The sequence below is a fragment of the Schistocerca nitens genome, chromosome 2, assembly GCF_023898315.1.
Source record: "Schistocerca nitens isolate TAMUIC-IGC-003100 chromosome 2, iqSchNite1.1, whole genome shotgun sequence".
NCBI lineage: Eukaryota > Metazoa > Arthropoda > Insecta > Orthoptera > Acrididae > Schistocerca > Schistocerca nitens.
In genome coordinates, this window is record NC_064615.1 from 1,059,704,072 (window position 1) to 1,059,722,235 (window position 18,164).

Genomic DNA, 18,164 nt, shown 5'->3' on the forward strand with positions numbered 1-18,164 from the left:
CGCAGCGTGCCTATTGAATTCGCGCCGACTTTGTAACGTTTAAAGTACTACAATCAGCTCTAACAGTCACTTCGCTGGTTAAGAATCATGTCAAGTCGTCGTTGTATAACCCCAACCATGCTTTCGCAGTTCAACCCCCATTGGGAGGAATTGTATCTGTTTACAGAAGAAGATGGTGTTGCAAAATGTTTAGTATGTCACAAAACGCTGAATTCTTTTAGGAAATTTAATTTGCAGCGACATTATATGTCATTCCACGCGAAAGACTACGGAAGTGGAAAATGTGATGGACCAGATCGTGCACAGGAAGTTATTACACCTAAAAGGAAGCTATCCGAAGAAAATCTGGACGACGAAGAAAAATCAACTGAGGCAGCTCTCAGAGTGAGTTACAAAATTGCTTTGCTTTTAGCAAACTCCCTGTGCCCCTTCACTGATGGCAATTTAATAAAAGAATGTTTAGTAATTGCTGCGGAACATTTGTGTCCATCTCAAGTTGAACAGTTTCGGATTGTGCCATTATCTAACATGACCATTATGCGTCGCTTACAGGACATAGCAGACGACGTCCACAGCCAGCTTGCAAATATCCGTAAAGATTTTTTGGCGTATTCTCTAGCTCTGGACGAAAGTGTTGATATCACTGGAACAGCGCAGCTTGCCATATTTATTAGCGGTGTTAATAGAGATCTTCAGGTGAGGGAGAAGCTCCTCGATGTAGTAGCCATGAAGAACACTACAACCGGAGGTGATATTTTAAGTAGTGTTGAAGAAAGTGTTGAAAATATAGGATTGTCATGGAATTCTTTAGTTTCAGTGTCTACAGATGGTAGAGGCATACACTAAGCTAATAAAATTATGTGGCACATGTACATTCTCCTTTATTTGTTTCATTTGTCGCAGTAATAATTCGTGAGTGATATCCCTGCAGGTGGCCGCGGATTTACATCGACTGGCTGCAGCTGTTGTGTGCCCCACGTGACTCTCCCAACTCTCCGCTCTGGTCCGGTAGTTGGGGTAGCATGCTCGCGCTGCTCCGTGCTCGCGCCTTGCTGCTCACAGCTTGCTCCACGAGCACGTATGTTGTGAAGCCCTGACTTAGAACAACGGGTGGAAGTAATACCTCAGGTAAGCCAAGTTCGCCGGCCGCTGTGTCCGAGCGGTTCTAGGCGCTTCAGTCCGGAACCGCGCTGCTACTACGGTCGCAAAAAAAAAAAAAAAAAAAAAAAAATAAGGCTCAAATGGCTCTGAGCACTATGGGACTTAACATCGGAGGTCATCAGTCCCCTAGAACTTAGAACTACTTAAACCTAACCAACCTAAGGACATCACACACATCCATGCGTGAGGCAGGATTCGAACCCGTGACCACAGCAGTCGCGCGGTTCCGGACTGAAGCGCCTAGTTACGGTCGCAGGTTCGAATCCTGCCTCGGGCATGGATGTGTGTGATGTCCTTAGGTTAGTTAGGTTTAAGTAGTTCTGAGTCTAGGGGACTGATGACCTCAGATATTGTGCTCCAAGAAGTGGAACATTGATCGTAGCACAGTATCACGGTTGTCTCCTCGTTTTCATGAAGATAGGGTAAACACCAAGAACAACCCAAGAAGTGGAAGGCCATCAACTGCAACAGACTACACCTCTCAGGTTATTGATAATGACATTTAGCGAGAGGATCGACGAAAAACGTTCGAGGAAATTACATATGCGGCCAGAATGCTTGTTACTTCAGTTTACAGTATCATAACTGAAAAGTTAATGATGAGAAAAGTTGCTGCCGGAGAGGTTCCGCTTGATCTGACTGAAGAGCAGATAGCAGGTCACAGAATAATCACAGACGATTTGCTTCAGCGTTGTCGAACATTTTCTGAAAAGAGATGTTGTACTTGATGAACATGGGAGCTAGTCTTTGAGCCAGAACTAAAATCTCAGTCATCACAGTGGAAAAGTTCCGACTCTCCACGCCCATAAAAATTCCGCCGCCAACAGTCAAAGGTGAAACATGATAATCTTTGCGTATGACATGAATGGAGTCACAGCTACAGATTACCACCGGGGATGTCTGTAAGACGTGTGTACTACAAGCTGTTTCTGCAAAATGTTTTGCTACCGAAAATCCGTTAATGAAGCCCTGACATACTTGCAGCCGGTGTCCCCTCATTTTGCACCATAACGCAACACCGCACATTGCCCTACCAGAAAGAGAAAAGCTCGACAAATATGGACGGGACACATTTCCGCATCCACCTTACAGTCCTCATACGAGCCCACCAGACATTGCGCTGTTTCCCAAATTGAACGAACGACTATGTGGAAAACGTTTTGAAACAACTGATGAAGCTTCAGTGAGGTGACCCAAGTAATCAGACAGCTCATCAGTGAAGGTCCCCTGTCCGAAACGCAGAAGTTTCCAAAACGTGGGGAAGTTGCCACAAGGAAGAATGGAGATTATATTGAAGGTCTGTAGAGATAATTTGTGAAATTAATTATTTTCTTCAGTTCTGCCCTATAGCGTAGAAGCGGACGATTGGGACACATCAAAAGTGAGCCATGGTCAGACGCAGGCCGCTGCTACAACTGCATAGTGTAGGAAGGCAGAGCATCTGGAAGGAATGGAAAAGGTAGAGAAACAGCTACTGGAATTGGAGGATTTATAGTATTCTCAAGGTCTGTTGCCAGCGACCACCATTACGCAACATTAAGTACTAACAGGGAATGAAGCACTGATATACCATAAACTGCATCACATACCTCGGTATTTACAGCCTATTACGGAGCATTTCATTAACCAACAGCCAGCTGATGGAATAACAGGAGTGGGTGCTACTCCATGAGGGGCAACCATTCTCGTAGCGCCCTAAAAGTTTGCAGCCAGTTCCTAGAAATACAGATTCTGCTGCATCTTAACAGTAATATGCTAACAGATGCATACCCAATTCCCAAAACCACAGAGAACATCGATAATTTAGGACAGTGCCAGCACTTCTCTATTACAGATTTATGAAGTGGGAACCATCCGTTAGAGATGGTTCCTGAGGACTGGCTGAACTATTTCGGTCCTCTAGGGTCATTATTAATACTGGAGGAAGCCATTCGGATTAAAGAATGCACCAGCCGCATTTCAACGGTCACTGGTCAGGGTACTGACAGGTCTGAAATCTTGGCAATCTCTGGTGTACCTTAATAATATAATTGTGTCTTCAAGTGATATGGGAGAGCATATACAGTGACTGAATGAGGCTTTTAAAAGGTTACATGCCCACCACCACACTTTAAACATGGAGGAGTGTCATTTTGCCTTGGAGAAAGCTGGCTTCTTAGGGTATGTAATTAGTGAAAAAGTGGTAAAAACTGATCTTAGATTGTACAAGTAGTACAAGGTTTTTAGTTCCTGATATAATTAGGGAGCTACAATCAGTTTTGGGAATATTAAATTATAATAGTAAATTTGCAAATCGGTTCACAGATGTTGCATGGCACTCATGCAACTATTGAAGCAATGTATGATATTCGAGTATATGGAGTGTCAAGTTGCATTCAGTGTATTGACATGGAATCTGGTGTTGATTTTCCCAAACTGTCAGGAGGAGTTTTGTGCTGTCATTTGATACTCCTATTCCGGCATTGGAATACGTTTTATGTCAATTGGTAAATGATGAAGAACATTCTGTGGCGTACAATTTGCAACAGCTTAATAAGGTGGTAATACCTAAGCCAGGCAAAAATTACAGAGGTGCATGTGATTTAAATAGGGAGGTAGCAGTAACACAGACATAAGACCATATCCTGGTGGCAAGCACCTAAAGCTGCAGACATCAACTGCAAGCTAGACATGATGTAACCACAATGTAGCAGTATAATAGTTCGTTGTGCAAGTCAGATAGGTTGAGACAAGTGAGGCTGTACCAGGTAACCTCAAGGAAGAAGTGTTAGCAGAAACACATGACTAATAGCATGGAAGGTAGCGGAATGGTACTGATTGAATGGGAGGAACGAAGACGTGGAAGAATACATCAAGAACTGCGTACAATGTGCACAGGCGAGCAGACATGAGCCACGTATAAGGAAGTACCATTACAAGCGTTACCATTGGCTAATAAACCACTTCAATTCAAACACATGGATATCCTAGGTCTATTTAACCGGACTCCTGTGGAAAGTCATTTCTTTTTAATGATTGTTGATATCTTCTCATGGTAAAAAAAAACTGTTTGCTCATGTTTGGTGTACCTGCGACGGTTATCATAGATCATGGGAGAAATTTTTTATCAGACTTGACGAAACAACTGTGTCAATTGCGAGGGGTTCAAAAATAAAGAACTAGTCTTCTGCACCTGCAAACTAATGGTAGAACTGCGCTTGTGGTAGAATGTTGAGTTATTATGTAAATTCTCACTATAATTATTGTCATCTGTCATGGCAGCTTACAACTCGAAGGTTCACTCTAGTACTGGACTATCCGTATGAAGCGATGTATGGGAGCAAGAAGACTTCGCCATTTGATATGACCAGTTCGGAACTTGATATAGACTGAGTTCGCAATTTCGTCAAGATACTAAGAGAATTTCTTAGGTGTATGTAGGCAGCAAATACCAAAGTCCTTGAACAGCAAGAGGTAATGGTGAAATCCACCAGGGAATTACCACAGCATAGGGTAGTACAATGGGTAATAATGTCAAGTCCCTATATCCCAGAAGGTGAAAAAGAATCTTGTGATGAGGTACCAGGGACCTTAACAAGTGATAGAGACAACATTGCCAGTCAACAGCTGGCCGTTGTGGCCGAGCGCTTCTAGGCGCTTAAGTCCGGAACCGCGCTGCTGCTACGGTCGCAGGTTCGAATCCCGCCGCGGGCATGGGTGTATCTGATGTCGTAAGGTTAGTTAGGTTTAAGTGGTTCTAAGTCTAGGGGATTGATGACCTCAGATGTTAAGTCCCATAGTGCTCAGAGCCATTTTTGAACCAGTCAACATCAAACTTCATTACCCAACAATAATAGCGGTAGGTCACATTGGACGCCTAGGACCAAGGCGCTCCAGATTAATTGCCGCAAGTATGATCACACAGTCCATGGAACAGATGAAATTCACAGTATCTCTTCTTGTTAAGAGTAAGACGTTACAATTGTTCGGTGTACTGTCAAACAGAAACTAGAACTTCCTTGTGTTTCCTTGGTAAGACTGCTTCAGGTTCCATGCTTCTCAATGTATCGTTAACTTCAGCCTACTATTTTCTTCTGTGCTGGCTCCTGAAAAATCTCCAGGCTTGTAAATCTTGGTTCTTCCTTTTCGTCGCTCTTAACTCTTAAACTCCTGCATTTGTCTATGTTTCGAATTACAGAACCTGATTTCTTCCCCAAATTGTCATTGCACCAATGACGAAGAAATTGTTTTCTAGACAGTTATATTTCTTCTTATCTCTGCATGTTAAAACTGCATCCTCCGTCTCAATGCAATATCCGTCTGATATTCTTGAACTCCACTAGTTTCAAGCAACAACAAAAAATTGCTTATCTATCCCCCAAAATTAATCAATTTTTCAGTTATTAACTCCGTACCCGTCCGTCTATAGGTTTCCGAACTCCCACTAAGATTAGCTTCTTCTACTTGTTACCTCCATATTACAGAAAAAGTATCACAAAACAAACTCCTTCTGCTAGACGGAAGCGCAAGAATACGTAGATTTCAAATAGAATTACATTTGCGGCATAATACAACAAAATCTACAAAGTATTGTTTCATACTTCATTTACGTTAAGACATAACGTGAAATATTATATCAAAATTAATGTCTAATTACAAAAGTAATTAATACACTCCTGGAAATGGAAAAAAGAACACATTGACACCGGTGTGTCAGACCCACCATACTTGCTCCGGACACTGCGAGAGGGCTGTACAAGCAATGATCACACGCACGGCACAGCGGACACACCAGGAACCGCGGTGTTGGCCGTCGAATGGCGCTAGCTGCGCAGCATTTGTGCACCGCCGCCGTCAGTGTCAGCCAGTTTGCCGTGGCATACGGAGCTCCATCGCAGTCTTTAACACTGGTAGCATGCCGCGACAGCGTGGACGTGAACCGTATGTGCAGTTGACGGACTTTGAGCGAGGGCGTATAGTGGGCATGCGGGAGGCCGGGTGGACGTACCGCCGAATTGCTCAACACGTGGGGCGTGAGGTCTCCACAGTACATCGATGTTGTCGCCAGTGGTCGGCGGAAGGTGCACGTGCCCGTCGACCTGGGACCGGACCGCAGCGACGCACGGATGCACGCCAAGACCGTAGGATCCTACGCAGTGCCGTAGGGGACCGCACCGCCACTTCCCAGCAAATTAGGGACACTGTTGCTCCTGGGGTATCGGCGAGGACCATTCGCAACCGTCTCCATGAAGCTGGGCTACGGTCCCGCACACCGTTAGGCCGTCTTCCGCTCACGCCCCAACATCGTGCAGCCCGCCTCCAGTGGTGTCGCGACAGGCGTGAATGGAGGGACGAATGGAGACGTGTCGTCTTCAGCGATGAGAGTCGCTTCTGCCTTGGTGCCAATGATGGTCGTATGCGTGTTTGGCGCCGTGCAGGTGAGCGCCACAATCAGGACTGCATACGACCGAGGCACACAGGGCCAACACCCGGCATCATGGTGTGGGGAGCGATCTCCTACACTGGCCGTACACCACTGGTGATCGTCGAGGGGACACTGAATAGTGCACGGTACATCCAAACCGTCATCGAACCCATCGTTCTACCATTCCTAGACCGGCAAGGGAACTTGCTGTTCCAACAGGACAATGCACGTCCGCATGTATCCCGTGCCACCCAACGTGCTCTAGAAGGTGTAAGTCAACTACCCTGGCCAGCAAGATCTCCGGATCTGTCCCCCATTGAGCATGTTTGGGACTGGATGAAGCGTCGTCTCACGCGGTCTGCACGTCCAGCACGAACGCTGGTCCAACTGAGGCGCCAGATGGAAATGGCATGGCAAGCCGTTCCACAGGACTACATCCAGCATCTCTACGATCGTCTCCATGGGAGAGTAGCAGCCTGCATTGCTGCGAAAGGTGGATATACACTGTACTAGTGCCGGCATTGTGCATGCTGTGTTGCCTGTGTCTATGTGCCTGTGGTTCTGTCAGTGTGATCATGTGATGTATCTGACCCCAGGAATGTGTCAATAAAGTTTCCCCTTCCTGGGACGATGAATTCACAGTGTTCTTATTTCAATTTCCAGGAGTGTATTTCTGGACTAAACATTAGGATGATGTAGAGGTGTTTCATTAAACATGGGATGAAAATGTGCGTATTATAGTGAGGAGCTGGATGCTAGGGCCTGGATCTAAATCGACAATCTAACTCTTACCTAACGTGTTCCATTGCATTCAAGTCGGGCTCTAGGCAGACCAGTCCATCTCAGGCCTCATAGCCGCTGCTTTATGATAGGGTGCATTGTCATGCTGATAAAACACTCATCACCTACAAGTTGTTCCTCTACTGTACGTAGTACACAATAGTGTATGCTATGACCAGAACCTTTCGCATTAAGCGTTAAGTCCAATAAGAGGGCCACCCCCTAAAGACGAAAAACATTCATATACCGTACCATCAACCCCGTATTTCACTGCTGGCACTACACATAGTGGCAAATAATGTTCGCCAGGTATTCGTCAAACCCTAACCCTTCCCTCGGATCACCACAGGGTATGGCATGACTCGTCACTGCCAAATCACTCGCGTTGAGTCATCCACTGTGGAGTGCCGCTGCTGTTTACACCACCACAAACGTCGCTTACACCTTTGACCTCCGAAAGCTCGGAACTCCACGAAAGCATGCTAACACCAACACTCGATTATAAAACCAGAAGTGGTCTGCGTCATTTCTATGCGAAACTCCGCACTTGTCTGCGAGGGCCATCAGACGGCGGCATGTTGCAACTGTAATAACAAGTGCTCGAGTTGCGTGAATGATATAGCGGCAGTACGGATGTGTCTTATGAAATGTTCGCAAAGTGTGTACAGTGATATCGTGAAGAGAATTAATCCTACGAATGTGCTCCAAATATTAGGGACAGAGCTGCGAGTGGCTGAATATGGAAATGAAATCGGAGTCGAGGAAAGGCTGTTTGCGGATATATTATACACTGAAGAGCCAAAGAAACTGGTACACCTTCCTAATATCGTGTAGGGCCCCGCGAACACACAGACGTGCCGCAACACGACGTGACATGGACTGGACTAATGGCTGCAATAGTGCTGGAGGGAACTGACACCGTGAATCCTGCAGGGCTGTCCACAAATCCGTCAGAGTACGAGGAGGTGGGGGTCTATTCTGAACAGCACGTTGCAACGCATCCCAGAAAAGCTGAGTAATATTCGTATCTGGGTAGTCTGGTGTCCAGCGGAAGTGTTTAAGCTCAGAAGAGCATTCCTAGAGCCACTCTGTAACAATTCTGGACGTATGGGGTGTTGAATTGCCCTGCTGGAATTGCCCAAGTCCGCCGGAATGGACAATGGACATGAATGGATGCAGGTGATCAAACAGGATGCTTACGTACGTGTCACCTGTCAGAGTCGTATCTAGGTATATGAGGGGTACCCTAATACTCCAACTGCACACGTCCCACACGGTTACAGAGCCTCCACCAACCTGAGCCGGCCGAAGTGGCCGTGCGGTTAAAGGCGCTGCAGTCTGGAACCGCAAGACCGCTACGGTCGCAGGTTCGAATCCTGCCTCGGGCATTGATGTTTGTGATGTCCTTAGGTTAGTTAGGTTTAACTAGTTCTAAGTTCTAGGGGACTAATAACCTCAGCAGTTGAGTCCAATAGTGCTCAGAGCTATTTGAACCAACCTGAACAGTCCCTGCTGACATGCAGGGTCTATGGATTCATGAGCTTGTCTCCATACCCATTCACGTCCATCCGCACGATTCGTTTTGAAACGAGAATCGTCCAACCAGATATTCATGGTACACTCGTGAACTGGTCGTACGGGAAAATCCCCACTTCATCGCTACTTCAGAGATATTGTGTCCCATCGCTCGCGCGCTGACTGTAACACCACATTAAAACTCAATTACACACATCAAAAAAAGTTTTGCATCACCCGGTTCCCAGAACTCCTGAAGGTAGACGTTGATTGTGGATATTGTATCACAGATACAGTCCCGTTGACTGTTCATAGATGTCACTAAATCCGCCCAAAGATGTAAACAACCATGCATGAGCAGCTCCTATTAGACAGAGGGGGTCGGACAGCCTATCAGTTCCAGTCATTCCACCAGCAAGGAGGTACACGGCTAGCGTTGTCTATAGTTCAACCAAGTCTAGACGGTCAGTACGCGGTTCGATCCCGTCCGCCGTGTTACTTTGTGCCAGGAAGGGCTCTCAACAAGGGAAGTGCCCAGGCTCTCGGAGTGAACCAAAACGATGTTGTTCGGACATGGAAATAATTTTTATGTTGATCGTTATTCTAATTTTTTGTACAGGTTCCGGAACTCTCGGAACCGGCCATTGTAGCAGCAGTAACCGATCTAACAACTGCGCCAGACACTTGTCTCATATAGGCGTTGCAGACCACAGCACCGTATTCTGCCTGTTTACATATATGTGTATTTGAAAACACATGCCTATACCAGTTTCTTTGGAGCTTCAGTGTGTATCATAGTAGTTCAGAAATATAGAGGGGATGACGCAGAGATAGATGACGTTACGCTGGGTTGATATACTGATTTTGAAGGACAGTTAGAACCTGAATGCGAAGATGGCTGTTCGAATAGCACATGACGTTCGTCTCCAGAGCAGTAGGAACACACTTGTCAAAGTTAGTAGAATTCTCTCCACCCAAACAGTCGAGGCACATTGCATTAGAAGATATTGATGACAGAATACTACAGAACATTAATGAATACTATTACATTCGTGGCTTCACTTCCTGTAGCAGACTAACGATTCGCTATAAGTGTATTAAAAGTAAATCAAATAGCAGTGTAATTCTAAATTATGTGTCTGCGAAAGGCGAGCAGGAGCACGTTTCAAAGGAAACAAACTGTCGCAATTACAAACTATGAAAGAGCATGTAGTATTGCAATATGATAGTGCAAGGTAGTGCAAGTTCACTATTGGAATCTGCGAATGTGGGCACAAAAGGGGTCTTAAATGGTTGACTTGGACAATTTCAAAGCTTCGATTTCTTTTATCGACAGTCGTAAGGGTGAATAAGGCATTTCATCCAAAATGTTATTACATTGTCACAGTAAGGACATATAAAAAGATAATAGCATACATCAGAAGTTACATCAGTTTGTGAAACAAATGAACAAGTTGATGACGGGACAGGATGTGGAGAAAGGAAATGTTTGGAACAGTGACCAGAGTAATTACAGTATGAAATATGCTCATCATAAACACTGTCTCACAAAGAAGAGAAAACTTCAGCTAGTTTGAAGCAGTCTTTACATACCTCCACTCACCGCTGCACGATCGATGTGGCTTCATCAACGACAGGCAGACTAGCAAACAAGTTGTACATCTGGTTTGAAGAGGTACAGGGCACTTTAGACCCAAATATTTCAAAGAAATTTGAAACAACGTGCCCACGAGACATTCATGTGGAGGCAACAAAAGTGGAAAATGACTAAAGAACAAATGAAACATTTTCTAACTTCAGTCCTTGGCGAATATGTGACAAGTGAAAAGAGCCTATAGCTGTTAGATTTCTGGTCTGGCCTTATAGATCGTAGCCTTCTAGGTGCAAGTTTTCCAAACAAAGATGCGATGTGGGGCATATTTCCACCGGAAACGACAAAATATTGCCTTTATTTTTACTTCTTTCATCAATATAAGCTCTATGCCAGAAGGACTGCCACTACGATGTGGCAAAACGCAAGTGAAGACACAATATCGTAATTTCATCAAACATCACTCTGTGGTTTAGACTCAGTTTTCTGCCCCAAAGTATATGCAATATGCTCGGCGAAAGGCAGGTTATAACATTGACATACCCATATCATATTCTGAAGATGTAATTACTGCGGCTTTCGATACTGGACTGTTTGAGAGCGAAAGTGATTTTGAATGTAAAACCGTTGCTTTAGTGAGGTGTGCATATTGTTCTCCTCCACTTTGTTTTAACCACTTCATCGAAATTCCGCACCTGCGCTGTGAGGAATATTATAAGCACTACGAAGAGTGTAGGATAAGTATGCTTTGCACTGTTATAATTACTTTAAGCAGAGGTTTTTGGCACTGTTGATTGAAATTAATGCAATCATACACTGACGTCACTGAATTCCTCCTACGGTAATGATATCTTGTTACTGCTAGGACCATCCGGAAAGCAAGTTCCGACTGATCGCGAAATGGAAACCACATTAAAAATCAGAAATATTTTATCTGCAACAGTTAGCTACAGCTTCCAGCTACAGCCCTACATAGTCACCACTCCGACTTAGACATTTGTCGCAGCGTTGTACCAACTTTCCAATACCCTCGTCATAGACGGCAGCCGCCTCTTGCCTCCCGCCAATTCTCTACTCTCATCTAAAGCTCGTTGTCTGTGCAAAAATGTTTTCATAGCTAGTAGTTAATGTGAGCAGAGATGAAACACAGAGGGAGCCAATTACGGGCTGTAGAGCGGGTTATCAAAAATTTCCCATCGAAAACGCTGCAGGAGCATTTTCATTGCCTCTGCAGATTGCGACCGAGAATTGTCACTAACAAGGGAACCTGCCCATCGCACCCCCCTCAGATTTAGTTATAAGGTGGCACATTGGATAGACTTTGAAAAACTGAACACAGATCAATCGAGAAAACAGGAAGAAGTTGTGTGGAACTATGAAAAAAATTAGTAAAATATACAAACTTAGTAGTCCATGCGAAGATAGAGTGCGAAGGAGAGTGGGAGTCTAGGTGCGCCGTGGTCCTGTGGTTAGCGAGAGCAGCTACGAAACGAGAGGTTCTAGGTTCAAGTCTTCCCTCGAGTGAGAATTTTAATTTTTTATTTTCAGTTTATGAGACAAACTCTTATGTTTTCATCACTATTTTGGGAGTGATTATCACATCTACAAGAAAGCCTAAATCGGGCAAGGTAGAAGAATCTTTTTACCCATTCGCTAAGTGTACAAGTTAGGTGGGTCGACAACATATTCCTGTCATGTGACGCACACGCCGTCACCAGTGTCGTATAGAATATATCAGACGTGTTTTCCCGTGGAGGACTCGGTTGACCTATGACCTTGCGATCAAATGTTTTAGGTTCCCAGTGGAGAGGCACGTCCTTTCGTCTACTAATCGCACGGTTGTACGGTGCGGTCGCAAAACACAGACACTAAACTTATTAAAGTGAACAGAGACGTCAATGAACGAACGAACAGATCATAACTTTGCGAAAATAAAGAAAATGAAATTTTCAGTCGAGGGAAGACTTGAACTAAGGACCTCTCGTTCTGCAGCTACTCACGCTAACCACGGGACCACGGCGCTGCTGCGCTCGCGTTCTCCCTGATGTTGCGTAACTATCCTACATATGGACTACTCAGTTTGAATATTTTACTAATTTTTTTCACGGTTCCACAGAACTTCTTCCTGTTTTCTCGATTGATCTGTGTTCAGTTTTTCAAGGCCTATCCACTGTGCCAACTTATAACTAAATCTGAGGGGGGTGGGATGGGGAGGTTCCCTTGTAAGTAGGAACTGTTTGACAGTTCTGTAATGTGGGCTGCATAACGTCAGGCGAAATCTCTCACCAGGACCTAATACTTGGCGGAAGACACTATTTTCTACGCACCTTTATGTACTCACCATGCGCTCAGAACTGAAAAGAGCGAAGTGGTGTAACCGACATGCATGCTAGGGACACTGGAATACATATGTGCAAAGTTTTATTAGATTTTCACAGTGGTTTCCATTTCTTAACCGATCGCTACTTACATTCCGAATATCCCTCGTATGTTTCTCTGTATTAAAATGTCAATTGTGGTAGAATGCAGCGTTTCACATGAAAAGGAGATAGACCGCTCATGGTTTCGTGTGGTTCAGAGCTTTCGAGGTTGAAGGTGTCATTTGTGAGTACTGAAATGGGAGGCTGTTGGACAGTTGCTCGACCATCCTACCTCTTCTTTTAACAGCACACGCAGTGATCGTGTTGGCTTCAGTGCTGGTAGCGCATGGAACTCAGGAGTGATTACTTCCACTAGTTTCATGCGGTTTCTGTACAACTGCCCTCTGGAATGCTTGATGGTCCGTTTCCATCAGTACTTAAGGTACCCCTTCTCTACAAGCTACTTTTTATTTCCTTATTGTCCAGTTTTACTATTTCATGCCGCCTCTGCAGCTACCATGTAGAATTCAGTGAGTACGGCGGTACTGCAGAACACACACAGTCGGGAGTAAGCTTTCAGTTCCCACGTTGACTGAAGCAGCCGCTGGGCCATATGGTGTTCCCAGTAGCCAGTGGCTTGAGTCGCTCTGGCTAGACACTAGGACTCCCGTTACGTCAGCAGCGAGGCCCGTATATAAAGAGTTATTCTGGCGCGAAGTAAGTAATCTTGCTTAATAAATATTTGCTAATAAAAGTCGCTTTTCCCAATACAGATATTAGGAAATGTGTGCAGGACATAAGTACTTTCTTATAACAATACGACACCGCCAGAAACCGATCACCTTTATAAATAAATGAATAATGTTTAAGCTAGCGAAAATGTACGAAAGGCTACGAAACATCACGAGTGCAAGTACAAGGTACGGGCAGCGCGCCATAGTCGCCAGTAGAGATGGGTCGAACTCGTTCATTCCCGTGAACTACTTCATTCATTTCACTCTTTGCCGTGAAGCATTCAAATGAAGTAGTTCGTTCATGAAGAACGGAAGCCTGGCGAAGTTGCCCAGTTCGCCGCTCAGCCGCGGCTGCGCTCGCTTCGCCTCGCTCGTACAATAAAGCTTCGTAATACTTCATAATTTTACTAACAGATGGCCGAACTATGCAGTAACGTGCACGCAACGTTTTACGCTCTTACAGCGTCTGAGTTAACTTAAATAGAGCATGGTCGAGGGGAACAAAGGAAAGATAAACAGAGGAGCCTGTCACATATAAAGAAGGTATTACATTTAATCTTGCTCGACATTTTCTCATGAAGCGCCAAAAAAAGTATTTATCTGCCAAATTAAACATTATTTGTTGTATTCATGGACTGAAAACTAGGGCTACCAACGAATTGCAGTCCAATTTTATGTTCCTTTTAAAACTTAATCCAAAATAGAATGAGTATGTTTACCACTGTCACAGAGTCTATATACCTACGTTAAGTAATTATTCAGAAGTTTTCCTGTAGATTTTATTTTCGTTGAGAGTAATAACCCTCCAGATTCAAAACGTAAACTGTCACCTGTAGTCACTGGTACGATTTCACGTAAAATCCCTCTTTCAGTGTTATTAACAAACCTGTTATTTTCATGTTGGCTGTGCGTGCTCACACATCCAGCCTCTTTGTTTGTATCTTTAATATTAATTTGTCTGCAAGCGCTGCCAACGGTAGGCTACCCGTAGACGCGAAGTTTAACTGCACAAATAGTCACGGGTAATGATGTCAGCACTGTAGGAAGCAGCTGACGCTACATTCTCCTCGCCCCTCACCTCTCCATCTTCTCGTAAACCTGTCGTTCCCCACAAACACTGCGCGATTCCTCGACAGGCAGTAGAGGGAGGACTGAAGTGAAGGGAGAAAGAGTGACGTAGCGCCGATGTAGTGGGAGAGGGGGAGAGAGTGAGTGAACTAGAAAAAAGTGTGGAGTGTGCTATCTGTGAAGAGTTTGAAGTACCAGTTCATTGAAATTGAGTGGTTAGTTCACACTTCACTGGAGTGAAGCGTTCATTTGAACGACTCATTCACGAGCTCCCCATCACTAGTCGCCAGTCGCTGACAGCATACCTTCCGACCTAGTTCTGTCATAAGACCAAGCCCTCAGGAAATTATTAGTTTTCAGTTGGTCCTTATTAATTGTGTCGATATTCTCAGTTTATGGTATTCAGTAAATAAAGGCAGCATAATGGTATCCCTTTTGGGTATTCCGAATAATATTGCTTCCCGCTTCGTCACTTAGAATCACAGGAACTAGAATTGCACTTTACGGAGAATCCGACGAGGCTGATACTGCTTCAGCGAGGGACATAAAATTCGGGAGATTCACAGCAAAAGGGAATGAAAGAACCCTACGCGACGACTCTCTAAGACAGTCCAAGAACGGATTGTCTTACTCGCCGATGGAAAAGCACAGCCAGTCATACAGTGGGCCTGTTACGCGGATTCATTGGCTAAACTGAGACATTTCTAGTAGTACGATTCAGGGGATGGGGGTTCCTTCAAATGGGTGAGGTCGGCCTGGTCTTGGTTTAGTTGTGGTTATTCCTTCTCATTTCGAGTTCACAGTCACATCACCAACAATTGACATGGGTAGCTGGAGAAGGGATGACCTGTTCAAATGGCTCTGATCACTATGGGACTTAACTTCTGAGTTCATCAGTCCCATAGAACTTAGAACTACTTAAACCTAACTAACCTAAGGACATCACACACACCCATGCCCGAGGCAGGATTCGAACCTGCGACCGTAGCGGTCGCCCGGTTCCAGTCTGGAGCGCCTACAACCGCTCCCTGTTGGGTTTGTTCGTCTGGTCGCATCCAGTGGCTAGTACAGTTCGACGTCAATGAGCTCTCCAGACCGATCCATTCTGTCGTCACCGCTTTTCCACAGGCAACGCAACACTCCCCACTTTCTTTTATACTGGTGGTTCAGCCTATCGTGACATGGCCAGTTGCGCATTATATAGGGGTGTCAAGCTACCTTTGACCAGATAGCGTGTAAATCCAAAGTCACTAACAGATGAACAGTATATTGCTTCACCTCATGCTAAATGTGAAGACCTGAAAATCAAAATATTTCGAGGTGAACGCGTGAGAGCAAACTGTGGTTTTGGCTGGACAGAGAAGTAACCATATCATTTTGTTTACGTAAGAATTATGGTATGATCTATTTCGAATCTGCGTCATCTGCCACAACAAAACTGTGTATCATTCTAGTGAATATGCTATTAAGGTAAAAGGTGAAACATGTATGCAGCAGCGAATTAATAAAAAAGAACACAGATGTGTTTGCTGCGAAAACGGCCACAACAACGAAATTCTTATGTATACAGGTTAGTCAGCAACAGCCTGAAAAGCTTGTAAGGGTGTTTCAGGGTCAGGTGTGCTGGGAAATGATCGTAAATAATCAAAGTTCGGGCGGTTACTCCAGTTCCGAGTGAATTAGTACTGAAGTTAGTCAATCAGGCCGTTGCGCGTGAAAATTCAAGCCGCCCACCAGATACGATATCTAGAGTCGCTTGTTCTCATTGTGTAGATAACAGCGCACGGGACTGCTCAGCGTCCTGCTCGAGTTCCATCCTCACTATCCAATTTTTGTATCGCCCTCTTGGTCGGTTTTAGGAAAAGAAACGAAGAACTCGTTTGGGGGCACCGACTCTCGAGAACCGGTCGAATATGAGCGGTCAACGTCCTGATTGGCTAGCTTCAGTGCTAATTACCTCGGAAGCAGCACAACGTATCGAGTTTTTTCTTAACAATTATTTTTTAGCGCAGTATACGCTGCTACACGCTTACATGCTTTTCAGACTTCCCTACCCGCTCAGTATAGCTGCTATAGCAATCGGGGATCTCTAACAAATATTTTTATTTGACATATAAATACTGTGTAAAAGGACAGTAGACCTATGAGCTGCCAATGAGGTGTTCGGTTTCAGTGTTCTTGTTATGTTAGTGTTAGTTTCTTCCCTACTCAATAGGCGTCGTTGTTAGGCATTGGCTGTAGACTGCTTTGATATGTCAGTTGCTGGTGACGCTACATTTGACGACATAGGAGTACTCGCTATCGGGAACTTGTCCTTGAGAACAGAAGAAGAGCTGTGATGCTTGGACGTCAGCAAAGTCTATTCGCGGGGAGTGGCGAGGGTGGAGCGTCAACGAGATGTGTGTGTGTGTGTGAGAGAGAGAGAGAGAGAGAGAGAGAGAGACACCGGCGACCGTCAGTGTCACTCAGTCAGCGCGGCCACTGGTGGATCAGCGTGTCTGCAGTGGGCATGGGATAAACGGGACAGCATGCAGAACGGACAAACACAATTACGTAGCATAAGGTTTTCACAGGTGTCAGTGGAGCATCTGGAAATTACATGCGTGTTATTAAATGCCAACATGCGACCTCGTCAAGCTTGTGAAAGTTTCTGAAATCATTGCTTCAAAACGTTTATGTTACAATTTTGACTTCATTTTATAGAAGGACTTAGTATATGACATGTACGAGGTGGAACACATACGAATACATCATCACAATAATTAATTTTGTGAATATGGCGACAAAAATATGTTATGGTGAGGCAACATGTCCCCTTCACATATCGATAGGTGCGATGATCAGTGTAGTGGTGACTATTTGTCGATATGTCTTTGAACATCTTTTTCCTGCAAACTGGACAGTGTCAAATCAGCCCGGCTAGGACAATGTTCATCGTGATGTACTATGAGCTTTTACGTATACATACGGATGTGACTACAGCAGTAGCATTCATTTACAGCGTTGACATTGTTGTCGCTCTTGTTTATTAAGACAGCAGCAGCAGCTATACATATGGACACATCCACATATAGTAGCGGTGTGAATTTACGAATACGGGAGTCCGCACTAGAAAATGGTAAACAGCCGAAGTCGTACGTAAATACCAGTGATTTTACATCAGCCAGTGTGCAAACCGAACTTGTCGTTCAAAATAACATTTATTTCTCGCGAGTACACCGTTGAATGGAGTAAAACTAGAAACTGTTTACATTTTTAAGAGATCCTGTGAATATGAAATTTTCGTCTTTTTACTTGGTAATAAGCTTAAGAAATATCTGGTTTTCCCTCGGTGTTCTAAACTCACTCTGGTATCGCAATTGCTTACAGCTGCACTAGTGAGCTACAAGCAGCCGTAGCGGGCTGTTGGCTTCCATTTTGCGGTAAGGAAAAAGTTTAATATTAAACTTATATCTATTGTTCTTACACAAAGGGGTATAGATAGTTGCTGGTGCTAAGGATGAATCGAAATATGTCAAAGAAGAAACATTGCTTTTAATAAGTATTCACGA